We start from the raw sequence: 25,962 nt of genomic DNA on the forward strand, positions 1-25,962 counted from the left end.
CCTCATCACTTATATTGGATACATTTTTCTCAGTTTTTTACCTATCTCTGCCCATGTAATTTTTCCTCTTAATGAATCTGGAAGTGACCATTTATCTTGAATGAGGTTAGTTCCTTCTATTGCTGGGAGTTTACTTTTCTAATCAGAATTTCTGATCTGTCATATGTGCCTGCGGCCCCCCCCCCCCAAAAAAAAAATCTCCAAATACTGGCGGCCTGAGAGCTGGCTAATGTTTCTAGTCACTCTGTTGTGAAAACATTCCGTTTCTACCCTGTGTTACAGATGCTCCTGCATACAGTGAAATCCTGTGATAAGTGTTTTTCAGTGAATATAAAGTATTTAACAAATAAATGGTTCACAGTGTTATCATTACTCATACGTTGACTAAATGCCACTGGTGTATGCATCATTATGCGCAGCACATAGTCCAAGACAGAAACCCTCCTTATTGGTTTTGTAGTCTAATTATCTGTGAAATGGTCATATTAAAATAAAAAGAAATCATCAGTTCAGATTATTTGCAATTATGACTAATAACCTGCTTTGGACAATTAATGAGCAAATACATAATGGCTCGTAGTGGGCTGCTGGTTTCACATGTGTGTATAAGTAATAAGAATTTATCCAAAACAATTCACACTAAAAACAACTTATTAATATAGAATATGTTTCATTCTTACATGTCTTTCATTCAGGGAAAAACGTACTTGTTGGTGATACTTTTTGTTCTTTATGGTAATACTATTTAAGGTCTTACAATCTGTTGGCTTCAAAATATATTACTTGAAAAATTAATGCTTCCACGGAATATATTTTCCTATATAAACTTCTTCCACAGTTTTAAGATACTTTGAAAATACTTAGTCTGTTTAAAACCTTATTATGCCCAGTATATTTTATACAACATAAAATGAAAACAGTGTATGATTGTTCTACACAATGCAAATATCTGCTTAGAGTCAGCATACAGATTGGATATTTTGGATCAAAAATATATAACTATTTGAATTTATTTTGCCTCTCATTTTCATTCACATGGACTTAGTTAAAGTAAGCACAGTGGTATGGTGTGGATGTAGAATGTCCCCCAGGGCTCATATGTTTAGAAGCTGGGCTCTTGGAAGCTGATCAGGTTGTGAGCTCTGTGTCTGGCCCGCTGTCTGTTTGGAAGAGGGATGGCGGCCTGTAGCAGTGTATTTCTCTTCTTGGCTCTCTGCTCCTGGCTGCTGTAACTTGAGCAGCTTCCCTCCACCTTCTGCCAAGCTGACCTGGAGCAGACCCTGGACTGAGTCCCCTCGTCCTTTTAAGTTGTAGGTAATAAGTATTTTGTCCCAATGATAAGGAAAGGGGCTAAGGCACACAGTGAGGTTAGATTTAAAAATATTAACATTCAAATAGAAGTGTTCCCGCCAATGCAAGTATAATTTGTTTAGTAATTTTCTTTCAACATTGAAAAGCTGTTAGCAATTCAGTAATGCTCTTTTATTTCTATGATTGAAACTGGTTGGTTAATCAATACACTTGATGCAAAGCAATTAAGAAAAAAATTATTATCCAGGAGTGGTGGTGCATGCCTCTAATACCTGCGCTCTGAGTGGCTGAGGCAGGCAAGGTTAAGCTAGTCTGTACAACTTGGTAAGACTCTATCTCAAAAAGTAAAAATAGGGCCGGGGATGTAGCCCAGTGCAAAAGCCCTGGATTCTCCTGCAGAACCATACCCATACATACACATAAAAGTTCCATATAGAGTATATGATCACCATTGTATTTGTATTTTAGCTTATAAAATTGAGATAATTTGCATGTCATACTAATTGTTAGGTGGAGTTTGCAAGGTTTTCTTTGAGCATGTTACAGGCTTCCACCTTTTTTCCAAGGGTTTTTAATCTTGGGTTTGTTGGCTCTTGGTGTTTGGTTTGGCTTTGTGGTGGGTTCTTACTCTGTTTCTCAGGCTGGTCTGAAACTCCTATATTCAGATGACCTTCTTAGGAGCTGAGCTAGGGTTTGTGGCATTGTGCTAGGCTCAATCTCAGTTACTGTAAAGGCAGTTTGAATGCAGAATTGTTCTAGATTATAATTTCCTGACCAGTTCTCTAAGTTTTCTTCTTTTAACTGCTAATCAACTGTCTAAAAACCTTCCAACTAAGTGTCAACTGGGATTGCAACTCTTTGTGTACAGTTTATTCAATATTTAATTAAGGTACGTTACTTAATTATAGTAACAGGCATAACTGACATAAACAGATTGAACTAACTTAATGAAGCCCAGAAATCAACAGGTGGAAGTAGAAGTATCCCAGAGCATAGCTGGTAGCTACTGATGTTGAACATTTTGTGGGGAAGTCAAAAGCACTCGGGAGGGGTGGCCTTATGTGGCTGTCACTTGGGAGGTTTTGTGTTTCTATCAGAAGCTCTTGCCAAAATGGCTTTCCGTCTAAAGCTCCCTCTTCCCTTCCTCTCCCAGCACAAGTCTGTGAAACTTGCATTAAGACCTGCCTTCCCAGGGAAAACCTAGGGATCAACTCTAGCCAACTTTTAAACTTTTGTTGCAGTTTCTATGAAACCTTCAAAAACTTAAATTTTAACATCAAATACAGAACCCTCATATGAAAAAAGATGAGGCATTTCTTTAGCTATGCAACTTATGAAAGAGTATGGGCTAATTCTCAAGATACAGTTTTCAAAATGGTTTACCATACCTTCTTTTTTTGTTGAACCGCCCATACCTTCTTTTAAAGGAGTAAGCTGGGAAAATAATTGCTCAGTGGCACAGTACCTACCTGTCAAGCATTAGGTCATGAGTTGGAGCTCTGGTACCGAAAGGAGGAAACATATGTAGCTCCTGGCTTCCAGTATGACTGTTTTATGTGAAGAGTAGCTTTGGGGCTGGGGAAATAGCTAAAGTGCTCAAGAGCCTGCTTGGCAAGTGCAAGGCCCTGAGTTCAGTTTCTGTTACCAAAAATAAAAAGAAGTACTAACCTTTTAGAATGTGCCTTACAACTTCTCATAGAACATTTGTTCTATTGAAGAAATAAAAATCATGTTATAGTTACAATGTTCCTTTTCTTTTTTTTGGCAGAACCAGGGATTGAGCTCAGGCCCTTGCGCTTGCTAGGCAAGCACTTATTCTGCTGAGCTATCTCCCCAGCCCCCACATTGTTCCTTTTCTGTCATTATTCTTTTTTTCTGTTTGTTTGAAATAAGGCCTTGCCTTTTAAATGTGTTCATCTAATATATTTTACATAGTCCTGTGTAACTGTCATTTTGAGAGCTCTTTATTCTTTATCTAGGACTGTACAGTAACTTCTCTTGCCTTCAGAATTATTTTGCTCTTTGTTATTTCTATATGCTATGTCTGGAGGTATTAGACTATTTTGAGCTTGTATAACTGGAAAATAATTCACTTTTAGTTTTCAAAGTATGTTTGCTAAGTATAAAATTCAAAGAGGGGTCTGGGGAGATAGCTCAGTAGAATAAGTGCTTGCCTGGCAAGTACAAGGGCCTGAGTTCAATCCCATATTCAGGAAAAAAAAAAAAAAAAGGACAGATTTTTTTTTTTTCTTTCTTATGTGGCATAAGATGCTATTTAATTTTGTTATTCCATAGCTAATATTTTTTATGTATATGATTTAATGATTTTTTTCCTTTGCAGTAAGTTTTGGATAATTTCATTTTTGTGTATCTTGGTATGATTTTATTCAAATTTCTAGTGCAAAAGCTTCATTTTTCTTGGAAATGTGGTGTTGTAAGTTCACCTAAATTCAGAAATTTTAAATCTTTAAATATTTATTGCCTACTCCTTTCTACTTTGAGAATTCTAATTATATGAATGTAAGTTTCCTGATTTTTGGCATAGAATAAACTATCATGACTGATCTGTAAATTTTTTCTTCATTTTTTATTTTTTTTTAATTAATTTTTTAAACATTTATTTATTTATTGTGTGTGTGTGTGTGTGTGTGTGTGTGTGTGTGTGTGTGGCCAGCTCAGCCCACCAGGGGGCAGGGCTGGCTGGCATGTGGTGCTGGGGGATCGAACCGCGGTCCCTATGCTTTCCCAAGCTTGTTCCAAGTAGGTGCTTTAGACCACTGAGCCATCTCGCCAGCCCTTCATTTTTTAATTTTGGACAATTTTATTGTTATATTCAATTTAAGTTTATAAATAATTCACAATGTGCAATCTAGTCTCATGCTATATATTCATTTCAGAAATATTTCTCTAAAATTCATTGTCTACATCTTATATCTTTCACATTTCAATATTGTCTACAATTTTTAATAATACTGTGTAATTATTGATTTTCAATGAAGTTAATGAAATAGGGTCTTGCTATGTAGACTCCTGCTGCCCTTGACCTCACTGCATAGCATGGGCTGGCCACAAGGTGGTATTCGTGCTGCCTCAGCCTCCCCATTGCTGGCATCATGGTCATCCACCACCACCATGCCCAGCTCTGCTTAATAGGAGGGAAAGGTTGTGTTTAAAAAAAAAAAATGTGGATTGTCCACGGTATCTACATGAACTACAATAAAGATTCATTCATGTCTGCTAACATCTTGGAATAGCTGACCACATACTGCACCTGCCAGGAACACTTGATATATCAGGTACACCATAACAATCATTGCTCCCACTTTACAGAAAAAACTAGAACTTAAAGATGAAGTCTAACACTTGATTAGGGTGCTACCACTAGAAATTGTTAGAGCTAGCAGGCAAACCCAATGTGTCTGATTGGATTCTGTGCTCTCAAATACTTTGCTGCCCTGTGCGTCAGTGACCCTTTGAGAAAGGTTCATTAACATGTTCTGGACATGTAGATGAAATACAAATTTTCCCTTAATCAAACTCTGGAAAATAACAAGAAATCATTGGATGGGTTGGACTTGTGCTAAGTGAGAAGACTTGGGAAGGCCAGGAGGGGATGAACTGGCTATTGTCTGCTACACAGCCCGAGAAAATGTCTCTTCATACTGTTCCCCCTTTTATTATTGTGGCCACAGAACACCTGAGTGAGGATGTTGTCTTATTGAGCACGCACGTAGCATGGCCGGCAACACCAGGGAGCTCTTTTGTAGGATGGCTGTCCATCTGTTCTCCTCCAGGATTTCCTGGATCTGTGCCACCGCCACTTGGCTGCTAGCTGCAGAAGAGCCTGAATCAGTGAGTTGCTCACACCAGGGAGAACAAACGGGCTCTTCTCCTTAAAGTGCCTGTAATTATATGACCATAATTAGAAATAAAACCTTCTTGATACCATTTGCAGCTCATGAGGAAGTACTTTCTGCTTACTCACCATTTTTTCCTGTGTCATTTCACATGCGGATCAGGAAGCAGGTCGCTGGGCACAATCATAGATCATTGAGTCGAGCGGGGCCGGCCAGATTCCCTGAATCCTCCATGTGCTGCATGGCCTTGGGCTAACCCTCTGCCTTTTCTAAGCATTTTGTTCGTAGTGTTACATGAAGAGGCTACTACTGCTATAAAGAAGTAATACCCGGGCTGGTGAGATGGCTCAGTGGTCTAAAGCACCTACTTAGAACAAGCTAAGCTAAGCAAAGCACAGGGACCGTGGTTCAATCCCCCAGTACCACATGCCAGCCAGCCCTGCCCCCTGGTGGGCTGAGCTGGCCACATACACACAAAATAAATAAATAAATAAATATTTTTTTTTTAAAAAAGAAGTAATGCCCATGAGGACTCTGCTTCACCAAAAAAGAGATAACCTAAAAATAACTCAGAGAGACCCTCAGTATGGGTGCTTGTGGTTAGGATTTCAGTTTGTTGTTGTCGTTGTAAATGATAACATAGTTTGGCATGGTTCTACAGTGTTCAAAGAGATGTAGGTCACTTGATTTTTCCTGATGGTTTGGAGTTTGAGCAGATGTTGATTAATTCATGAGCCCCAACTGCAGGGTAGATGTTCAGTATTGATTAGACACATGCCCCTGGTTGTATCCTGTTAAAAAGGACTCAGTTGTGAAATAGTCCTAAAGCTAAATCAATAAGCTACTAAAGTTGCTTTTCCTCCATAAATGTTTGTACTTTCTCCCTTTAACTAAATGGGAATAGCTGTTAGGAATTTGTATGATCTAGTCTGTTGAGAAAACTAGCTATATCTTTGGGACAGTTGCTCATACGTTAACCATTCTGGGGGAGTGTAAATTATTCATATGTGTAGCCTAGCTGTGGATAGTTCTTCTTTATTGGAGGAGATAGCAACAGTTTTCTTTGGAAAATTAATCGTCTTTATTCTGATGATATGGGTAGAGAAATTTATTCAGTCAAGCTAGGAACAAAAGTCTAAGGGGCGTGGAAACATAGATCCTCACAGTGTAAGACTTTAAAAATGTCTACAGTGTCTGTGACGATCATGACCAGTAATTGTTGAGCAGCTGTACTGGCAGAATGAGTCACTTGAAAGTTTTCTGCTTTGACTTTTTAAATTTTTTAAAAACTTCATTGTAATTTAGAAGGCTTCCTGGCTTTGAACCCTCTCCATAAACAGACTTTTCTAGGGTGATGGCAGCCTTTACAAAATTATCAAGTAATCCAGAGTTTGGTAGCTTCTAACACTGTCTTTCACCTTTTCTTGTCTTCTCCTTCAAGTTCTTAGAACGGGCTGTGTGAACTTCCTGACTGTGCCAGCCCCTTCCTTAAATCCTTGTGGTGGCTTCTCATTTCCTCTCGCATGTGCTCTAGCTGTTTGCCCTGTGCGTCACCCTCAGTCACCAGCAGGCTCTGCATTATCTCATTTCCCTCATCTGCTGGCTCAGGTCTCCTCTTTCCACTGGGTTTCAGTTCCTGGGAGTTGCGTTCTCAGTTGTCCTGTTGCATTAGTCTGGAGTCCTATCCCAAATGCCAGCATTTTCTTAGACCCATCCCAGTGAATGTAGAGTCCTCACTCTCTGCACTCAAGCCAAGTTGCATTGCTGTTTTCATGTTTAGTTGCAGTGTTGGCACCTTGTGATAAATAAGTGTGCTTGAGGTTGTAGTTCAGGCACTTAGTCTCTCAAAGGTTCATTATCACTCTCTGAAAGACTTTCTTCCCCAAGCTCTTTTTTTCCCCCATGTTGCAAGTAACTTCCTCAAAGGCTGTCTCTCCTAAGTCTTCTTGCATTACGTAGAGAACTGCTGCTGAAGTCCTTTTCATCCACACAGATGATATTGGGAATCCCCTTACCCCCTGCTATCTCCAGCGTCCACCCAGATAGAAACTCACCCCTTCTTCCCACTTGGGAAACAACCCTTGCCCTCGACGCCTCTCTGATGGTAGCACCCATCTGTATTCTGGCTTCTGTTCCTGATCTAGGGTTCTCACGGAGTGGAGGGGTTGGGTTCTGAACTCAGCTGAGTGGGAAACCGAGCTCTTTACCCAGCTGTGTTCTCTGAGCCCATTATTGAACCTTTTTGTACTTTTCTACCCAGTAAGGCTGTCATGATAGGATCTGCTTCATATAGGTCTTCCCTACATTAAGTGCTCTGGCTGTAGTAATTTAAGTGCTTAATGTAGTACCTGTCACATAGGAAGTATCCAGTGGATATTGGTTTGTATTATGTATTTTACAATATTGGCATTGAATCCTGGATGTCCTACTACTGAACTAAAACCCTTAGTCCTTTATTTTTGACTTTGAGACAGGGTCTTTTAGAGAAGTTGCTGGCCTCAAATTGTGATAGTCCTGCCTTGGCCTTTATAGAGAGCAAGATTACTGTACAAGTGTGCACCATTGCATGCATTCAGCACTAGCATTATTAATGGAGACGAGAGACTATAAGGCACACTCATATCACACATTGGTAGGTACATACACTTACTCCCACACGAATATCTGTGTATAAACACATCTGTAATTATAATGTTTAGCAAAACATTAGAATTAAAATGTACTATCGTTCTGGAAAATGAAAGTAAATAATACTCGTATTTTAAACTGTGCAACAGATAAGATACTGGATGTGGTGCCACAGGCCTGTTATCCCAGGACTTGGGAAGCAGAGGCAAGAGGATTGCCATGACTTTGAGGCAAGCCTGGGACCCGTAGTTTTAATTGAAAATTACATAGTGAGATTGTGCCTCAGAAAAGCAAAACAACCCAAAAAACCAAACACTCATACACAATGGGTTGAACAAAATCCTGACTGGTGAGGCCAGGGTTTAAACTTTGGGGGAAGTACTATAGTTCTTGTTTCTGCACATTACTGAAAGTCTGCTGTTAATTTTCTTATCTGTGTGAAAGCACCAGAATGCCAGGAATACGGATGTGCAGACGCAGGCACACTTCTGATAACCATGAGGACGATCATGGATTTTCCTTGGGGAGATTTTGGACCAGGCTGTCTTGTCCATACTATTTTAGGTAAATGTGAACGGAGGAGAAATCGACTTTGTTTTGAAATAAAGTGGCACGAGAGAGTTAATTGTGAAGGAGAACATCCTCAAAATGACTGTAGAAGGGACTGTTCTGAGAACTCTATCATGTGATTATTATGCATATCTCTGAATTTCTAATACATTGTCAGTATAGCCATTAGATTTAGCACAAGGATGCTTTATCTTTCTGTTCCAAGTTTTGTTGTTCATACTCCGTTAAGAAATTAAGATAAAAATAATCCTAGGGCTAATGTTGGTTTTTGTATTTGAAAATGTTAAGTATAGATATTGATGGATTACTTTAAAATTAATCACATACTCATTTACCATGTACGTATTGGTGAACATTTTGTTTCAGAAGTCAGAATGATTTGGGGTAGGAAAGTGGAATATGTAAAAAATAGTAATCAATATGGAAGTGAGTGTGAACCAATATGGAGTGTGTGTGTGTGTGTGTGTGTGTGTGTGTGTGTGTACTGGAGGAGCCAGGATTGTGCTATACATTGTGCATGTTAATAAGATCATGTATTTTCCTAGTGCTTTTTCTCACATCTTAGAGTTTGCCGGTCTTGCAGGCATAAAAATTACTGCATTTCCCTGTTTTTATTTCACTTAGTGATTCAACAGCTTATGTCATTCTTGGTTGTTTTATTAATGTTAGTTTTATAAAATAAAATTATTAGAGAAGTTCTGGGGGAGGGTGGCATGAGAGAGTTGATGAGAGTTTCCCTGGTTCAGGCTTGTAACTTTCATTTTTGTTCAAATGTAGATTTATTCCTAGTGATACAAGTTGCTGTTTTCTTTGGCAAGCATTAGAAACAAGTCTATGTGAAATTATGTAATGTCTGAAAAGTTATATTCATGATTAATTGACCTATTTCAGAATGGTATTTGTGTGTGTGTATGGAATAAAGTGATCATGCTTTTTAGTTGGCAGTGAGTTACAGCACCCCTGCTCAGATCAAGTTACTCTACAGGGCTCTTTGAGAAATGTATGATCTCTAAAAAGCGTAAAATGTAGTTTCCAAGCCAAATATACTGGAATTCACATTGTAACTAAGGTTAGTCTCAGAATAACTTCAAAAGCAATCTGTTCCACTCTGTCACACCTTCATTAACAAAGCCAAAGAGGTTTAACACAATATTGCCATCATTTCTGTAGGCTCTGAAAGTACAGTCTTGATTATCAACGGGTGGGTTGTCTGGATTGTCAAATAGTAGTTAAAAATTCTTCCTGACCTTGACCAAAACAGATCAGTCACTGTGATCTATCTGTTTATCTAACCTGGATTTTCCAGGCGCTTGCAAAGAAGGCCTATAAACAATTGCCTCCTCCAGCATGTAAATGAGGAAGTCATTACATCCATCACTAGCAGTACAGTCAGCCCTTTGTATCTGCAGGATCTGCTTCTAGATGAACATGTATAGACTTTTTCTTATCATTATTCCTTAAACAGTGCAACTATTTACTTAGTATTTGCACTGTTAAGTATCTAGAAATGATGGAAATATACAGGAGGCCTATCCTGCACAACTCCATTTTATATGAGGGATTTAAACATCTCCAAATTTTGCTGTGGGTCAGAGGACCTAGATGCCATTCTCTACAAATACCAAGAGATAGCTATGTGATGGTGGCGAACTTGCTACCTGGAGACCGTGTACTGTAGGAGTTCTAGAGCCTGAGCATCTTGGGGCAAGTCAGCAGCAGCCTTCTCGGTGTAAAGTGGAAATGATGGTACCTACCTTTTGGCATTTTAATAATTGATTAAATCTTTGCCTGACTGTTTACTCTCTAGAAGTGTTCTGTAAATCTTTACTGGTACTACAAACTACTTCTAACTACCTCAGCCATCGTCACCACCAACTGCTAGGATCATTCCATTTCTTCCTGCGCAGCTTTGTTTACTTTCAATGAATTCTCATATTGATATGGTAAAGTGGACTTTAACATTTAATTATTTGGAGTATTTATAAGGTGTCTACATTCATTCATTCGTTTGTTCATTCACTTGTTTGTTTATTAGTATTGGAATTTGAACCTTTAGTTATAGGGCCTTTATAGTGTACTATATATCCAGCCCTTTTTTATACTGAGACAAGGTCTTGCTAAGTTTCCCAGGCTGAACTTAGCAGTTCTCCTGTCTTAGCCTCCACCAGTGCTGAGATTATGGCTGTGTGCCCACACACAAAACTTTGGACCTTATCAGTGCTATGTGGAGGCTTGTTAGAAACACAGAGTCTCAGGCCTGATCCCAGAACCACTCTATCAGAATCTCCATTTTTAAATGTTTTCCTGGTGTTTTGTTTGCACCTTAAAGTTGGGGGAAAAGGATGTACGTCATATTGCCCTAAACTGTCTTAAATCATCTGGTACAGGATCTCACTGTGCAGCTCAGACTCACAGTGATCCTCCTGTTTTCAGCCTCCCCACTGCTGGGATGACAGGCGTGCACCACCATGCCCAGACTTAATCACCTGCCATCTCAGTGTGCCTGCGGGCATGGCCGACTGGCCAGTGCAGCATGAGGTACTGGGGCTTGAACTCCGGTGCCTGTGCTTGCCTAAGCAAGTGTTTAGTCTGCTGAGCTATCTCACCAGCCCTTCCGAAAATCATCTTAATTTAGGGATGACTGCCAGTCATGAATTGTAAGCCAACATCATGTGAGCTAGGCCCTGAAACAGCTTCCTGGCAGGTAATCGGAAAGAAGAGGAAGGAAACAGAGGAGGGGGAAAAAAACCCCAAAAAACAGAGGAGGAAGAAACCATGCCTGATGACACTGATAATATGCTTCTGTAGATACAGTTATGCTTTATTTTTCTTATTCTTTATTGTGATTCTCAATATTGAAAGGAATATTGAAATTTTACAGACCAGTAAAGAAAATTGTTCGTGACCTTTTACGGTCCAGTAATTTGTCAACTTACATGGAGAATTTCCTTTAACTCCTGGTCTCAAAACTACTCTGCACTCTTCTTTCTTTTCTTAAAGCCCCTCCCCTCCCCCGCCACACACGCCCGCCCATGCGTATTGCAGTCCCCTGTGATCATGCTTCATGTTTTATCTTTCTAGTGCGAGGATGTTGCCCATTCTTTGCTGAGATGGAAGGATTCACGGCCAGAAGCAAGTATGGCTTGCTTCTGCATCCATTGACCAGTGCTCTTGTGTGTGATACTGGTTTCCCTGGTGTAAGGGTTGCGAGAGGCCTAAGAACAATGGTCTTTGATTACCCATGAATTATGGAGGCACTGCTTCGTTTGTATTAGCACCATACAGGATAAGAAGAATCATATAAGATATTTGAGTCAGTTCTACCTTCATTGCCATCATCTCTTATCGTTGCTCTAATTCAACAGAGAAGGCCATATCACTCACTGTTAAAACCATCACTTCCACATATCCCTGTAGCGTAGGCTGGCCAGCAACTTGCCAACCTCTTCCTCATCTTCCCCTGTGTGTGGAGTACTGGCACACACTACCAAGCCTGACTCTTCACTAAAGTGTTTAAAAATTAAGATGTTTGTATCTGTCCCAGATCTGTTGAACCAAACTCTGTAGATATGCCTTACACTTTCTTTCAAAGCTCCTTAAGTGAGGCCAGGTGTGGAGGTGCAAGCCTATAATCCCAGTACTGAGGCTAAGGCCGGAGGATCCCTGCAAGTTTGTGGCCAACCTGAACTGCATAGTGAAGCTGTGTCTCCAACAACCTCCATCAGTGATTCTGGTGATGGCACCTGGTTAAGAACCTTTGCCTGGGGGGCTGGTGGGATGGCTGGGTGGTCTGGAGCACCTACTTAGAACAAGCGAAGCTGAGCAAAGCACAGGGACCGCGGTTCGATCCCCCAGCACCACATGCCAGCCAGCTCCCGCCCCCTGGTGAGCTGAGCTGGCCACACACACACACACACACACACACACACACACACAATAAATAAAAAAAAGAACCTTTGCCTGGGAACTGGGGATAGACTCAGTGGGTAATGCCCTTCTCTGGCAAGTGCGAGGTCCTGAATTTGATTCCTGGCCTTAAGAAAAACCAAAAAGGATTTCTGCCTAGAGGGTAATTCTTGTTAGGATTCTTCTTCTCCTAAAGTATCAGCTTTTGTTGGTGCATGTGAGCCCCAACCCCAGCGCCCAGGAGTGATGTACTTGTGGCAGTAGAGCTGGAAGCAGGCATCTTCTACATCCAAAGGATATTTCAGAAGTGATGGTTTTTAGCAGTTACATGGCCTTTTCTGTTGAATTAGAACAACAATAAGAGATGATGGCAAAGCAAGTTTCTGCATTAAAATAAGCATTTTCTGTAAGTATCATTAAAGACAAGTAGGAAAATTCAAATCTTGATCTTTGGGAAACAGTGTATTTAACTAGATAAATTTTTTTTTGAAAGTGGGGGAGAGAGAAATTACCAATACCATGAGTGGGAGGAGGGTTTATCATTGCAAACACTAGACGGATAATAATATGAGCAGATTTGTGCTAATAAATTGGGCATTTAGATGAACTGGGGAAAAAATGTTTGGATGCCCACCCAATGCACCACAAGTGACACCCACAGTAAAATATCTGAATAATTTTTATTAAGGAAAATTATTTTTAAATTTAAAACTGCTATAAAAATTCTAAGGTCAGATAGCAGACACCTTTAATGATAAATCTGTCAAACTTTGAATAACACAACTGTTGAATTCCAGAAAATAAACAGGATGGGAACATATCCCAGCTTATTTTAAGGACTCTCATGGGAAAACTAAACAAAAACATTAAAAGAAAAGGATACTATGGTCAATTTTTTTAAATGGTCACACACACACACACACACACACACAACCTTTTTAATTTATCAAGTCAAATCGGGAATACAGATCAAGGACAATATATTTTAAGTTACATCTGGAATGGAGTTTAGCTAGAAATGAAAAGTTCATTTGGTATTCTGAGACAAAAAATATATGCGGTCATCTCTATAATATATATCGATCTCTATAATAGGAAAAGCAATCAACAAAATTGAAATTTCACTCATAATCTAAGAAAGCTTTCAGCAACTAGGAATATGAAGAATTTCATTAAGATAAAAAAAACATGTGACTAGGGATATAGCTCAGTGGCACAAGCATATGTTTGGCACACATAAGGTCCTATGTTCAATTCCCAGTACCCAAAAATAATACATGTACGTAAGGAAATACACACACACATGCACACACAACACACTTAGGGCTTATATATACAGTTTATATAAGGCATTAGTACAACTGAGACAACACAGCTTAAAAAAAAAAATAGATGCTACAAGAGTCAGACAGTGAGGGTGGGGGAGATGGCTCAGTAGAATAAACGCTTCTCTGGCAAGCGCAAGGGCCTGAGTTCAATTCCCGGTTCTGAAGAAAAAAAAAAGCAAAAACAAAAAAACCCCATATATAAGAGTCAGACAGTGAGATAATACTTTTTGGATTGGACATTTATTAAGGAACAGCACCCTTTGTATCCACTCTCTTGAGAGAGGGCAATAGAGCGGCCTCTGAAGGAGAGAGAAGGTAAGCGGAGTGCAGCCCAACAGCACAGAAACCTCTAATCCTAGATTCCGCCTTCAGAGTGGTCCCCAGTTGGCCCCAGATGCCCACACTCATATTACTGCAGTGCTGCAACGTGGTCACACACCACATGGACCAACCTAGGAAGCTGCATGTGCAGGGTCCATGTATATCTGAAGCCAGCCCCTGGAGGGAGGAACGAGTAACACTGACCTCCCATAACATCCTCACACTGTGGCTGCAGGGTTTGCACTCTGCAGGAGGATCTGATCATAACACCACAGTGACCGTTTCTAACACTGTACACCAGGTTTATAAATGGCCTTAAGGAGCATGAAAGTATATGCAATAACATTAGCCATCAAGGATATGCAAATTAAGACAATGACACACACACTCTAAATTGGCTAAAATTTTTTAAGAAAAAAAAAAACATTGTCAAGTGGGAGTGTAAAATATGGCAAGCACTTTGGAAAACACTCGAACTGGTTTTATAAATTAAACATACACTTAACCATATGACCTCACATTTCTACTCTAGCTGTTTACCCAAGAGAAATGAGAATGTGTACACAGTTGTTTTACACGAGCATATTAGCATTATTGCTGTAGCCCCCAAACTGCAAAGAGCTCAAATGTCAACAGGTGAATGAATAAACAAACTTAGGTATATTGATTTAATGAGATACCTAATGCCATTAAGAGAAATAATCTACACACATACAGTCTGTGAGTCTCACAGATGCGCTGCGCAAGAGGAGGGTGTAAGTGTACACTCCATAGTTCACATACAGAATTTTAGAATAGGCCAAACTAATGTGTGGTGCAGGGAAGCAGAGAAGTGATGGGCTTGGCCTGCAAAGGAACGTTTTGGGGGTGATAAAGGGTGTTTTGCCTCTCCACCTCCACCCCCCCCCCCAGTCAAGTGAGGGAAACTTTATTCAGGCCCCAAGGCTGCAGGCGTTGGGCAGGTGGTGCCCTTCTGGACGAGGGGCTGGCTGAGCTTTATTTGACCTTATTCTTGGGGCGCAGGTTGTTGGTGTGGCCACACTTCTTCATGCGGCAGTTGACAGCACGGGGGTGCAGGCGGGCATAACACTTGCAGCAGATCATCTTGTCACAGTTGTACTTCTAGGCAAGCTGGCGCAGGGATGGCTCGATGATCCCACCTCGCAGGCGAAGCACGAGGTGCAGGGTGGACTCTTTTTTGATGTTGTAGTCAGAGAGGGTCCGCCCACCCTCCAGTTGTTTGCCAGCAAATATCAGATGCTGCTGGTCAGGTGGGATGCCCTCCTTGTCTTGGATTTTGGCTTTGACATTCTCGATGGTGTCACTGGGCTCAACCTCAAGGGTGATGGTCTTGCCCGTCAGGGTCTTCACAAAGATCTGCATGTCTGTGTCTGCCGCTCGGCCGCCTCGTTGAAGAGAAAGAGGGCGACAGACTGCATTCTAAGTGTGAGGAACATATGCATTTGTGCAAACATTAAAGAGCATTCATTTTGTTATAGATGGTTTATACCTCAGTGGTATACCTCAGTAAAGCTGATTTCTGTTCTTCTTTAGGGGGTCACAGAGACCAAACTCAGAGCCTCACACTTACCAGGCCCAGATATCTCTTCTTCAATTTTTAAATATGGTGTTTATTTTTATAATGGATCTTTTCAGAGTGTTGCTGTCTGATTGGGGTATCAGAATTATTCTTGCTTCCTAAAATTAATTGAGATATATTTTTTCATGTAAGTCACATAAAAAAAAAAAACATGTAAGATTGAGATTACCTTCTTGTTAAATCTTTCAACAAATTGACCAGTAAATGAATCCTAAATGAAGTTTAGTTTATTTAGATTTTTCTGTTTCTTTGTGTTTGTTTTATTAATTTGGTCAATTTGTGTCTTGCACATTTTATACAAACTTTCTAGTGTGTTGACATAAATTTGCACTGTACTAGTATTTTAATGCCTCCAAGATCTGTATTAAGAATTACTTCTTACTCTGTAATTATCAGCCATACATTTTCCCTTTTCTTGGTAAGTCTGGGTAGGCATTTCTAATTGTTTGATTTTTAAAACTTTCTTATTTATTTATTTATTTATTTGTGCAGAACCAGAGATTAGACTCGGGCCCTTGCACTTGCCATGATTGGGTCCATGCAGATACCTTGGCAGTCTTAAGCACTGGCCTGGCAAGTGCAAGGACCCAGGTTCAATCCCCGGCATCCCATGCCATGCCAGCCCCATACTGAGCCAGCCACCAAAATCGGGCATGGTGGCATATGCCTGTAATCTCAGTGCTGGGGAGGTTGAAACAGGAGGATCACTATGAGTCTGAGCTGTGCAGTGAGACGCTGTACCAAATAAATGAATGAATGATTAAAAAGTAAAGAATTTCATAACTATTTTTTGGTTGCGCTTTTATTATTTAAACGAGTACAAAAATAAGATATTAGAAATGATACACAATTAAAAAGTAAGATGATAGTTATTTAATCCTGGTTGATATATTGCACATTGCTGTCTTCAGTGTAGTTGCTCAGAGTACAAATGCAAACATATAAAAACTGTTCAAAGTAAGAATTTTAAGCATGAACTTCTATCTTCAAAAAAACTGATGAAAGGTAGTAGTACAATCAGCTCTCCTGTGTATCTGCATACGTGATCCCCCCCTTTCCTTCATAATGATTTTATTCATGTAGATTGTGAACTATAAACCAGTGCTGATAAGCTTTTTTTGTTGTTGTTTATATGGGGAATGAGAATTTTTGTGTATTTACAATAAAATCTTAATTGCACAAGTAAAATTTTTCATATCAGCAACAGTATGTATGAATCTCAAAAACTGAAGATCAAAGAAGCCCTGTGCAACAGAATCCACAGTATCTTGCTGCATTAATATGACGTTCTAAAACAGACCGAATCAAACTCAGATAGTAGAGTAAGAAACCTTGACTAAGAAGGATCAAGAGGGCTGACCAGATAGCTCAGTGGATTAACGTGTCTGCTTAGTCAGACACGGGGACAGAGGTTTGATCTCCAGTGTGCAGTGCCGGCCCCACCCCAGGAGTGCACTGAGACTGTGAATGGTGCCCCGCCTGTACTCCCAGCACTTGGGAAGCTGGAAGGAAACAGGAGAATCACTATCTGTGTAGTGAGACCCTGTAGACCCTGTAGACCCTGTACTTTAAAAAAAAAAAAAAAAAAAAAAAATCAAGAGAGAATTCAGATGAAGTGGAGAGTTCTGTGCCATCACAGCATCTGGGTTACAAATATATGCACTTTTGTTTTTTCAGAACTGGGGATTGAACTCAAGCCCTTGTGCTTGCCAGGGAAGCGCTTATTCCACTGAGCCATCTCCCTGGCCCCTCTATGCACTTATTAACCACTCTGCAAGTTGCGCCTTCCAGTATATGTAAAACACAACTTTATTGGATAACAGTGTGAATGTACTTATTGCTACCAAACTGGGTACTTAACAGGAATTAAAAAGTAAATGTTGTTGTGCTTTACCACCATAGAAAAATGTGAATAATTGGATGTGCAGGTTCTCAACGGGAAAACATTTGAAGTATATATTTCTCTCATTACTATGTCCTGCTTTCATTTATCTATCATTTATGTACTAAAGTATGGACATGGTACCAAGTGACGGTGTATCATTCACATATTCAACAAGTATTTTTTGAACATCTACAGTCATTATAGTCCTTTCCTATGTGTAGTGATTAATATAACTGAAACAGTGATCTTCAGAGATCTCAGAGTGTACCAAAATTTGACCTAAAATATCCAAAATTTACTGATTTGATACAAATAATGTCTTTCTACCACACACCCTTAGTAAGATTCTGTATACATTGCTTTTAATTGTTAGTGTATCTTTGCAACACAAAATATCCATCTTGGGGAAATACATATCCTCTCAGTTATTATTTTACTCACCTCCCAAGGCTTTTGTATACTCTTGACCTCAGGAAAAGCCTCTACTAACTCCTTTCAGCCCTACTGGTATAGCTTCCAGCAGTGAGGCGTCCTGCCTGGTCACAGGGACATTGAGGCCTCTTCTCCAACATGATGTATGGCAGGATGGTGCCTGAACTAAAGCCTTAGTGGATCAGGAACTTTCCCCACCAAAGGGGCTCAAGAGGTGCATCTTTTGCTACACTGAAGTTGCTCCCAAAACCATTGAGCTAGTGCAGTAATTATCCAAGGGATCCTCTTTTCCTCTTGCTTATGTGTAATATAAAGGAAATGATCAGAGAAAATGAGAGTAAGAAAGCTGAAAAGGTGAGAGGCTCGGAAATTCCATGCCACAACTGTCCTTGGGAGGTGTAGCGGGAAGTTCGGTGTGGTAATGGAATTACACTATTTTCCTTGGTTCTGTAAGGACAGAGCCTCAGAGTATCAATTTGTTTCTGTGTACTTTGGGCACTGGTTAGATATTAGCAATATATTAAATAGCACCCAACATCTCAACTGCCAGGACAATGTGGAATATGTCATGCGTGGTCATGGTGACAGTATTGAGACTAACAAGTGACTTTTCTCACTTGTTGCTCTCCACCTGTGTCTCATCACTGCACGCTACCTTCCTATTTGGATCTGATTAAACTTAATTGAGTTGCCTGTGTTTCCCTAATCAGTTTCCACAGGTTTCTCTTAGCAGGATTAGCAATGAGGACGTTTCCGTTTCCACTTGACACGTTGCCTGGGCAGGGTCTTAGGTACCTGTCTAGGTAAAAGGTAACTTGGAGGCAACCACAGAAGCCAGGCACCCTTTCCTCCCCCCAGCAGCAGTCATGATTTGCTCATGCTCTGTGCTGGTGTGAGCCTTTGCTTTAGCCATCAGTGCTGAGCTCTGGCTTCACTTGATGAAAAGTCCCAAGCCACTCGGATGAATCGCAGTACAGATTTCTACCCCCAGCACTGTATTTTTCAAAGCTCCGTGCCATTTTTCTCCTTCTTTTTTCTTGCCATTTTCAAGATAAATTTTGTATTTATGGCCCTGTCACTTTTCTTATCCTTGAAGAAATGATGGACCTGCCTTAGTCAAGGTTCTTGAACCACCAAGGCTGCAAAATCACTGGAGAGACATTCTGTAAAATTTTTAAAGGAACCACTGAAGAATTGTGACACTTGAATGCAAGTTGATTTAAAATTTTTATTTTTCTAAATCAAAACTTTATATTGCTATTAAAAGATATGCAGGGTTTGTATTTCTAATATCACAACATAGTTGCCAATAAGAATAGTTTGTAAATCCTAAACAGATTTCCTGTGACCGTGCATTGGATTGCCGGCTGTGTTGAATCAGACTTTGATCCCTCTTAAGAAGATAAATGCAATATGTGCAGTTTCTAATGGCAGGGGTGGAGGGGAGAATTTCACATGAAATGTTAAAAGCCAAGTCTCTGTCCAGATAAGAAACTGAAGGCTGTGGGAGAAAGTAATTTTTTCATTGTCCCTTTTTCCCAATATTCATAGCTTCATCTACCACAAGAGGAAAAAGAAAGGAAGAATTAAAAGAAATGAGATGGTATTGTTAGATGCAGTTTGCAGGATTAGATTTGTTTCCTTCCCATAGAATCACTGTCCTTAATCAGCACTTTTATAAATGGCACACCTGCCTAATTAGAACAAGTTCTAGACTACAGGATGCCGTGTGAGCATTTCAATTAACTCCACACAATTGATAACTGTTGTGGCTGATGCTTTTAGAAAGTCTCTCTTCTCATTCCTTTGTAGCTGGGCTTTTATTGTTTTATAGTTCAGAATCAGCCTTTGATCGTGGGACTTTCCCAGTACTGTCTGTGTGGTCATTGATAATTTTTTGTTGTTCCTAAATGATCTCTTTACATGTAAAAAGAAAGAACGTATTTTATGAATATCCGTAGAAGTGCTGCTTTGAGTACTTCTATTAGATTTTATTTACTTGCTGCCACTCTTAAAATACAGCAAACGCTCATCTTTGTGATAAGGAGGTAAAATAACAGCTGTCACATGCAGGATCTCCATACATTAACAATAATAAATCCTTTTGCCCAGAGTAATGCAGAAGCTCGATCCACAGAGCCAGTGGGGATGATATAGTGCTCCCTCCCAGAACCAATTACCCACGGATAAGTATAATGAGCAGGGGAGGTGACACAATGAAAATCTATATCGTAGGAATCAAATTATGGAAAAATTGTTGCCCGTGTAATGTCTTGTGGTAAGTATATCCCCAATTATCTTCTGGAAAAAATTATTTAGCATCTACTCAGGGCCAAATTCAAAATGGATTTGCAAGAATTGGCTTAGAATAAAACAAAAGGGCACATGATAGCAGAGAAAATGGCGATAGGCGTGTTGTAAACAGAGTTCTGTTCTGCCCCGAAGAATCTGAGGAAGATCTGGGCTGTTCTGAGGGGTGCTGGGCACTAACCCTCCTCACTGGAGGGCATGACCACACTGACACAGTTGCTGCAGGTGCTCACGGGGGTGGAGGTCATGCTCAGGAAAGAAAGATGATTTAGATTATTGCAGGAAGTCCCTACTTTTAGAGTTAGTGTGTTGTGAACATACATGTCAAGTGGATTGCTGTAAGCAAAAATCCTGAGTGTACGTGATCTGTATTCTAATTAGGAGTGGGCTCGATCTCGTCCAGCAGACATCAGTTGAATAAGTGGCTTAAGTGGCAAGAAATGAAGTCTAGCTCTTTAGTAGAGAAGTGTCAAATAGAGTGCTAAAGTGGCAAAAAAGGATGTTACTAAGCCCCTTTGAAAAGAAGTAGTGCAGTGTTCTTGCGATGCTGCCAGTTGTGAAGTCGTGGGCAATACTTCATTATTGGTTGCAAAGCAAATATTGTAAATTATTTTCTTTTTAAAATTATAAAGATCTGTAGTCTTACAGGTTTTCTGTTTTTTGTTATTCTACAAACTCACATGTTTCAGTGTATTCATCTTGCTTGGCTTTTGCTTTTCATTTTGTAGTACATAACAGAAATATGACCCAGCACTGAACTGCATACCCACTCCTTGTGAAAGTTTCATTTTGAGGCTTGGTCTTGCTAAAGTACCAAGGCTAGCTGAATGAACGGGTGCAGGCCTGCAATCTGAGCACTTTGGTGGGCTGAGGCAGGAAGCGCTCCACCAGCTTGAGCCAGCAGAGGCTACATAGTAAATTCAAGGCCACATGATCTTTGTGTCCCCTTTGCTCTCCACCGCCAAAGCAAGTTGCCAAGGCTCACCTCAAACTTCCAATCCTCCTGCTTCAGTTTTTCTGAAATAGCTGTGATGATAGGGATGTGCCACTATACCCAGCCTCTTTTTCTTGAAAGGGAGAGAAATTATGAATGGGCAGAGGGAGTCACCAAGGCTATATTCTGTGTGGGCAACCAGTCATGGCCTCAGAGCGCTCTTAGGCACAACTTCCGTTACTCAGAGCAAGCCCTACCAGTTAATATGTGAAGTAGAGACATGGCCTTCCTCCCACCTGATTATTTTTTTTTTTTTTTTTTAAAGACTTTGATCCTGTCTTGTGAAGTTATGCCTTGGGAAGTATATAGCATACATAAATGTTATTTATTATGTGTTGCAGAGTGAAAATATGAATGAGTGCTTAAAGATTGGTTAAGGCCTCCTTGCTGTTGCCAGTTGCTTTCCTTTCAGTGTTTGTAGTCATTGAAGATGTACACAAAAATAGGTGACAGCGTTCAGTATTGGAACTGTTGAATTGGAGGGACCACTTCCTAGTCTCAAATCAATTTGTCTGTTTGTTCTCTGAGGCTAGGGAAGTCTCTGTTCTCACGGTGAATCTCATGGCTTAGTAGAAGAAATGAAGTAAGTAGTACATGATGTGTGGGGTAGTGGCTTGAAGAAGAATAAAGCAAGATGTGGAGGCCTAAATGGAGTTGGTGGAATACAGGACCGCCTGAGACAGCCTCTGGGAAGGTGGTACCCAGATCAAGCCCTAGAAGGGAGGGACATGCCATGAAGAAACGAGAGAAGAGGGGCCAGGGAGATAGCTCAGTAGAATAAGCACTTGCCTGGCAAGCGCAAGGGCCTGAGTTCAATCCCCAGTTCCGCCAAGAAAAAGAAAAAAGAAATAACAAGAAACGAGAGAAGGGCTTGGCAGCCTCTGGGTGCCTGTCCTAGTGGCCCTTGGAGCATCCGGAGCAGCTGCTGGGCCTTACCCGCAGGGCTTGTGGTCTCCCCTGCGGGAAGCAGCAGAGCACTGTCTGCTCACAGCTCAGCACAGTACGAGAAAGGGGTAGAGAGTAAAGAGCTGCAGGAGCAGCTTACGGCTCTTTTGCACAAATTTATTGGGAATCAGTGAATGGAGTTGTCTGAGCTCAGGCTTAGATGTTGTCCTGTGATGAGCTCTTTTAGCTCCTTTTTAAAAAATAGTTTAAAGCTTTTTTTTTTTTTTTTTTTTGCGGTACCAGGGATTGAACTCAGGACCCTGCGCTTCCCAGGCAAGTGCTTAATTCTATTGAGCTATCTCCCCAGCGTTTAGCTCTTTTATACTCAGTGAATTTATATTCATTTTTGTTTTCTCTTGTGATGTTATTCACTTAAGATTTTATATTCATGTGGGTTTTTTTCTTCTGTATTTAGGACAGGGTCTTTAGGGTCTCACTACGTAGATTGGACTCCTAGTGATCCTCCTGTCTTCAGCCTCCCAAGTGCTGGGATTACAGGTGTGCGCCACCACGCCCAGTCTCAGTCATTTGCCTCTCGGCCAGCTCCTCAGGTGGTGCAGTCATGGTTCAACTTGGATCGAACCCAGGCCGCTGCACTCTGCCTAAGCAGGCACTGTAGTCCACTGAGCTGAGGCCGGCCCTCATGTGAGGTTTTTGATTTCTGTGTTTTTTTTGTTTTCTTTTACTTTGAGTTTTTCTTTATTACAGTTTTTTTTTTCCTCTCAGGTGAGACATTGTGTACCTTTTTACTGTCTTCTCTGATTAATTCTTTTAAGCAAGCAAGCAATAAATAAGTAAATAAATAAATATCCATCACAGGACCTCAGAGAATTGAATTTATTTATTTATTTATTTATTCATAGTACTGGGGATTGAACTCAGACCCTTCCGCTTGCCAGGCAAGCACTTATTCTACTGAGCCATCTCCCCGACCCCTAAAGTCTTTTATTGAGTAATTCTAGATATCAAAACAATTCATTTGTGCTGATGTTACCAACAAGTGAAGTTGCTCAGTCTTTCTGTTTCTATAGGCAGACTGAGTTTTGTAATAATTGTAATCACGCCTCATGGTTTGCAAATATACACATGCTCGCTCAACTCACGTGTGAGCTTGTAGCCACCCCAGTGTTGGAGAACCTGAACTGGAGGTCTTTGTGTACCTTACAAAGGAGGCCACCTGAGGCTCAGAGAGAGTTGAAAACACCACCTTTCTGTGATATGCAAATAGGTAGAAAATGCTGAATTGCTTCATTTGTTTTTTACAGCTATAATTACTAAAATGACTTGTTTAATAGTTGCATGAAAGCTGTAGATAAGTCAGGCATATCAAGAGGGGGCTATGCAAAGTGGGGACTCTATCCAGGATCATTGGGAACAGACTCGGAAACAGTGTACAGAACCCCTTTTGTGTCACTGTCAGGAAAAGGATATGAGACTGCATACCTCTGACTGGCTATGCTTTTATTTATCTATTTTTACTATTTTTATTGAGAAACAAGTAGCAATGAGACAGTTTCACAACCGATTACTAGTACATTTTCAATAAGTAATACATTACATATTGTTGTCCTATTGGTCATTCATTGTACAAGATGCAGACCCGACATCCCGTCCCAAACACTACTAGAACGAACCTCTCCATTCATTGAATTGAGAGAATGGAGCGGCATATCTACCCTAACCACCCTGAGTATACAGCTACAAAATAGTTGTTCATTTGTATCCCCCTTCTTTAGTTAGTTTTGTCAGAGAAGGGCATTCCACTGTCATTTAAATACTGTAGGTGTGTGAATTCAGCAAAATATCCCAATGTAGTCCAATAGTCCATAATAGTAGTGGATTTTCCATAAAACTGTCAATGTCCCAAGCTGTTGACTTGAGCATTTTACATCTCATCATACTAATATGGCTTTACTTTTTATACTTCATTTTCATAGTTTTTGGTTGGATGATTAAGACCAAGAAAGTGTAAGACCTATATAACAAGAAATGTAATTTTTGTATCTGATAATGTCAGTCAAATCCCCTCAGGATTTAACCTGAAACCCTGTACCTCAGTTTGTAGATCCTTTGTCAGTGTCAGCCATGTGGATGAGTCACGGCCATCGCTTGACCAATTTACTCTCTGTGAAGGCCTGAGAGCATGTTTTCTCTCTATGTGTGGCTATGTTTTTAGTACATGAGTTTTTATTTATTTATTTATTTATTTATTTATTTATTTTGCCCAGCTACTTAAATAACATGATTAATAAGCATGTTGTTTCCTTCAGGGCAGAAATGAAAGTTCTCAAAATGCATTGTCCTGAATTTAAAGAATGTTTCCTCAAAACAGGTTGCAGGGTGTGTGTGTGTGTGTGTGTGTGTGTGTGTCCTAAAGACTCTTAATATCTTTTAAAGTATTGTGGACTCCATAAAACAGTAGAGCTGTGAAAGGTCCTAAAGGTTCTCCAGCTGTCTAACTGCTAAAACACTGTATTACAATGGTAAAGGATGTTTGAAAAGTCCCTCAGGCCCTGCTTAGCTTGAGTGTGGTGATGTCGTGCCTGTCTTGGTGGGGCCCATCCGGACTCTTCATGATCTATTCTGGTTCCACAAGTATTCTATGGCTCTATCAGGAAGAGTCAAGTGGATTGAGACAGAAGGAGTAGTCTTGCTGCGGGGCTGAATGAAGGAGGAGGGGAGTTTGTATGTAATGGGAACAGTGTAAATTTGAGAAGATGGAAAATGTTGTAGGAAGGGCCGGAGGTGCTGTTTCCATCGTGTCCTAAGTAATCCTGAATGCATAGGTGGGCTTGGGGGAAGACTTTGGTTGAGACTCAGCTCCACACTTGAACCTTTGCATGTAACACATGTTAAAATGGTCTTCTGTGTGTTTACCTTTAATTTCAAAATATAAACAAGATGCAGGAAAAAAAGATTTCATTATGTTGTTGGACAGCACAGAACCCTGCCACAGCCCGCGAGTCCTCCTTTTGTATCCTGAAGACACTCAGGTTTCCCCTTCCTGACAGACCCCTTTCTGGTCTTTCACTAGGTAATAACGTTTTGTTTTAAGTTCCTTTGAATCATGGTCAAGACAAGGCTCCCGCACTATGATTGGCTGGTTCGCCCTTTAAGGCTCTAATCTCCTGGCTCTTTTCCTATATCTATTTTTTGCTCACTTGTTCTGTCTCTCTTTAAATTTATATGTTGAAGAAACTGGGTCATTTGTTCCCTAGGGTTTTGGTACCAACATTTCCTTTCCTCATAGGTTAATGTAGTTCTTTCCTCTGTATTTCCTATAAATCAGTAATTGGATTGACATACTTTGTTTTATAAATTTTTATAATCCAACTATATAATTTATCTTCAACATCTTTTCAAGGGGCTGAGAAGATGGCTCAGTAAAAGCAAGGGCCTGAGTTCAATCCCCAGTTCCGCAAAAAAAAAAAAAGGAAGAAAGAAAGAAAAAAAAAATATTTTCAAAGTGGAGAGATACTCCTTTACTACGATGTCCCTCACACTTTTGTTTGGAAAAATTGTCAACATGCAGAAAATTAAAGTAATAACATCTTGAATGTGAATGTACCCTTTAGATTTGCCATATTGGCTTTCTCTAATGCTCTCTGCATGCTGAGATATGGACACTTAGTTTTACCTATCCATGGGTCATTTGAAGGCCACAGATGTCATGATTTCTAATTATCTCATCATATGTGTCCCAAAAATAAAGACATTGTTTGATATCACCACAGTATGTTCACTGAATAAACTTTTATTTGCATATTTGTTTTACATATTACCTAATATTGAGAAGTTTTTTCACGTCAAAAGAAATTACCAATAAAGTGAAAAGGCAACCTACAAATTTGGAAAAAATCATGACAAATAAGTAC

The 25,962-nt window shown here is 40.1% G+C and overlaps 1 protein-coding gene and 1 pseudogene across 4 annotated transcripts in view; one reads left to right on the forward strand and one right to left on the reverse strand.

Annotated features, from left to right (window-relative positions):
• Positions 1 to 25,962, forward strand: part of Kat6b (lysine acetyltransferase 6B) — a 205,595-nt gene that overhangs the window by 107,169 nt on the left and 72,464 nt on the right. The window lies entirely within an intron of this gene.
• LOC105742812 lies at positions 14,893 to 15,348 on the reverse strand (annotated as a pseudogene).

The sequence above is a fragment of the Octodon degus genome, unplaced genomic scaffold, assembly GCF_000260255.1.
Source record: "Octodon degus isolate 3935 unplaced genomic scaffold, OctDeg1.0 scaffold00005, whole genome shotgun sequence".
Taxonomy (NCBI): domain Eukaryota; kingdom Metazoa; phylum Chordata; class Mammalia; order Rodentia; family Octodontidae; genus Octodon; species Octodon degus.